Genomic DNA, 4,230 nt, shown 5'->3' with positions numbered 1-4,230 from the left:
CGTATAACTTATACGTCCGTATAAGTTATACGCCGTATAAACTTATACGATGTGTATAAGTTATACACATAAGTGACTTATGCGTTCTTTATATACATATACACTGAACATACACGCTCGTATAACATATACGACGTATATGTTCAGATCTGGTTTTCCTTAACGCGTTTTTCGGGTTTTCCTCAATTCTTGCGCCATCAGTCGTCGTCGTTCATCGTGTTTGGTCGGGTTTTGGTCGTTTCTGATCTAGGTAGGCTCGGGTGGTTCATAAACGGACTGTGGTGACCTTTAAGCTCGTTTATCAACCGACTAACCACCCGTTTCGTTTCTAGATCTAGAATCCGACAAACCACACGACGCCCCGTGGCTGCGGTGTCGAGTATTATATTATTGGCTCAGTTGAGAGGTTCAATAATCTACCTTCGTCTTAATTCGGAACGGATTAGGGAGCGGTGTAGAGAGTGTTTGGCTTATGTGTGTGTTTTTGATGGTGTAGGCAAGTGTGTAGAATGGATGGAGATGGAAATGATTAGGGTTTACGCTGTGTTCCACAGTTTAGGTTAATGAGAGAAGAGAAAAGATTTGGAGAAAAATAAACAAAATTGGTGTTTCAGAGTTTTTTTTAATTAAAAAGTTTTTTTAATAAAAAGAAGAGGAAAGAAGATAAATGAGGAGAAGAGGTTTTAAGTGTATTTATATTTCTTTTCCAAATTGGAAAGATATGAGAGGAGAGAACAGATGAAGGCCATATTCTTATCTCAATTCCAATTTTACCCATCAACAACAATATGGCGGGATTAACTCCTATAACCCACCAGGTTTTCATCTAAACTTCCATCATATCTCAATTCTCTTTCTCCTAACTACCGTTAACCATCTTTCTTTATTTCTCAAGTGCAGTGCTTCTATCAGGTTGAATCTACTTTTTGATTGTTTTCATTGGTAACATATTTATTTCTTTTATATAAAACATCCATCTCTATTACACCATCTATGGTCGTATCATGTTTTTTTACAAGTGTTAGATAAAATTGAAACATTGAAAATGCAGATTTAGATCAAAACTTCAAAACTAAACCAGCATTTGTTATGATATAGTATCTGATTGCAATTTCAGTTCACTTTTCAGTAAATTAGGTTATTTTTGGGAAATCATAATTGTTTATTAATCTACTATTTTGTTGTAAAAAATATGGGTTATGCACTTACTATAATGTTTTATATTGGCTAGCATATTAGCATATACAAAAATTGTGAAATTAACGAGCTTCTTGAATATTTTATTTGTTTTTTAGTATGCTCTTATTTGTTGGTGTTAATTTTAGGCCAATAAATTACACACATGGCAAAACATTTTTATGTGTGGAGTTTTAAACTTGAATTTAATATGTGCTAGTAACAACACTGTTGATATATAAGAAAAATTTTGTTTCATAAATGCATTAATTTTTCTCACCTTGTGCTTAACTATTATAGTGTTGTGTTAGACAATCTTGTAATTTAACAAATTTGACTCTTAGGCCATATCTATGTGATTCATATATAGGAAGTTTGATGGATAATCAGACAAGCAAAGTAGGTGAACTTGTTCGAGCCAGACAACTGCAAGCAGCTCACCTGATTTGCTTGTTGTTGGCTTTCATGGCACTACCTAGACTACCAGCCAAAAAGCATGCTAATTTACCTACTATAGATGAAATTTTACAATGGCGATTTGTACGAGAAGAGATGTTACACAACCCTTTAAATGGCGGTAAATGTCGTGACCTTATCCGCATGAGTGAGAAAGCTTTTATGACATTGTGCGGTATCCTAAAGCGTGATGGTAGACTTCAACCTACTCAACGCATGTCTGTTGAAGAGCAAGTTGCAAATTTTTTACACATTGTAGGTAACGATTGAGAAATCGGTTTACCTCTTGTTATACCGTCGTTCTGCATCAACAACTAGTCGGTGCCTCCATAGAGTTTTGCAGGAGATTATATCATTAGAAGGTTGTTATATCAAACAACCTAAAGGTGATATTGTACCAAAATAAATTTAAGAAAAAAAGAGATTTTATCCTTTTTTATAGATTGTATTAGTGCAATTGACGGAACACATGTACGTGTCAAAGTACCTAATAAGGATGCCCCTAAATATCGTGGTCGTAAGGGATACCCGACAATAAATGTACTGGCTGCTTGTACATTTGATTTAAGGTTTACATACGTGTTAACTGGATGGGAGGGTATGGCATCCGACTCTAGAATTATAAAGAATGCATTTAGTAAAGATGATAAGTTAGTTATTCCTACGGGTAATTTCTTAAACCGAATTTAATTAATTGTGTAATTATTTATTGTAATACTAATTACAACTTGTTTATAGGTAGATATTGTTAGTAGACGCGGGTTTACCTCATACAAGTACCCTAATGACACCATATAGAGGTGCTAGGTATAATTTGAAAGAGTACTCACTCGTGCCCCTCAGTATGCAAAGGAGTTGTTTAACCTTCATCATGCATCATTACGTAACACAATTGAACGAGAATTTGGTGTCCTAAAGAAGAGGTTTCCTATCATTAGAAGTACGACAAACCATTTTACTCTTGCGAAACACAGTCTGACATATTTTTGGCATGTTGTATTTTACACAACTTTTTACTTGAGGAAGACCGTGACAAAGATCTTGAAGATGAGGTCATACAAGAGGTGTTACATGGATCACAAAAGATGTACATGAGGGAAGTACCGAATATGAACAACTAAGGAACACAATTGCAACTAACATGTGGACTAACTACATGATGTATCCAAACACCGAAATAGATATGTCAAAGTAGTTTTAGAAAAGTACTATTGAGTATTTCATATTTATTCTGTATTGATTGTTATGGTTTCAGTTAATTGGTGATTTGGTTATTTTTTAATTACTTGTGTGTGCATATACTAATTTTATTTAGCATAAGCATCCATTTACATATGTGAAACTTTGTTATGTTACCATGTAGAAAGTCATAATGAGCAAACATGAAGCAACCGTAAAGAAGGAAACACTAAAGTGGACGGAAAATATGGATAACGCATTCATACAAGCTATGGTGACACAAAAAGATAATGGCAATAGGGTTAATGGACATTTTACCTCAAATGCATACGACAATATAGTTGAGGAGCTGAGCACGAAGTTTAAAATGAATGTTTCCAAAAAACATTTGAAGAACCGATTAAAAACGTTGAAAGAACATTTTTTCTAAATGGTACGATTTGATTCGTGGAACGTCATTGAGTGGATTCTCATGGAATTCAACTACTCAATTAATTGAAGCAGAGGATGAAGTCTGGGATAAATTAATACAGGTAATATTTAATTTAACTAGACATTTATATGGTTTCAACTCACCCTGGTTCGGTGTTCGGGTGCGGTTAAAAAACCCACCCCTAATTTAATTATATACATGAATATTTTGATTTTCGTTTATAAAAATAATTATCTTGATTTTGTTAAATAGTTGAACCTTGAATCTGAAGCGTTGAGGACGAAGAAAGTCTCAAACTTTAATGAAATGCTAGAACTTTTTGCAAAGGACAGGGCATCAGGTACACAAGCTGAGACTGCTAAAGAGAGAAATGCACGATTCCAAAAGAATGACAACATTAACTTAGAAACTTTCCAGAAGTGGATGATTTCTGTGCTACAAATGATGTAATACTGAAACCCAGTTTGATAATGACGATGATATTCAAGTGGTACATCCTACATCTTCTCTAGCTGAGCAGTCCTCAAGTGTAAAGAAATGTAAGACTAGAAAAAGGAATGTAAAGAAATGTAAGACTAGAAAAAGGAAAGCTGAGCAAGAAAATGAAGATTTAGCCTCTATGATTATGAATAGGGTTGGTAGTGTGGCTAATGCTATATTAGAAGGCAATAAAATACTAGACAGAGTTTATCATCGCGAGTACATAGGAGAGCAAATTTACAATGCATGGAACCAATGGGTTTGGAATCCCATGAAATAAGGAGGGATTTAAGGTACTTGGTGGCCAACCAAGCGGATGCACGGGCGTTATTTAGTTTTCCTCCTCAGATTCGGTTGGGCTTGCTGAGAGATATGATGGATTCGGGTAAGTAAACGAGTTTCTGATGCGTTTATTTAGTTGAAGTTTTTCTTTTTTTTTAGCAACTTCATACATTTATGACTATTTCTTTGTTGGGTATTTTACTATTTCTTTATGGATCTTTGGA

General features: G+C 34.6%; 1 pseudogene; it reads left to right on the top strand.

The window, feature by feature from the left end:
• The first annotated feature begins 2,850 nt into the window (after positions 1-2,850).
• Positions 2,851-3,876, top strand: LOC143593410 (uncharacterized; annotated as a pseudogene).
• The last annotated feature ends 354 nt before the right edge of the window (positions 3,877-4,230 follow it).

This window comes from Bidens hawaiensis, unplaced genomic scaffold (genome assembly GCF_021521415.1).
Source record: "Bidens hawaiensis isolate Kalapana, Puna unplaced genomic scaffold, B.hawaiensis_p1.1 tig00042204_1, whole genome shotgun sequence".
NCBI classification, from domain to species: Eukaryota; Viridiplantae; Streptophyta; class Magnoliopsida; order Asterales; family Asteraceae; genus Bidens; species Bidens hawaiensis.
Note: the sequence above shows the minus strand (reverse complement) of the source record. Positions and strands in the feature narration are given on the sequence as shown.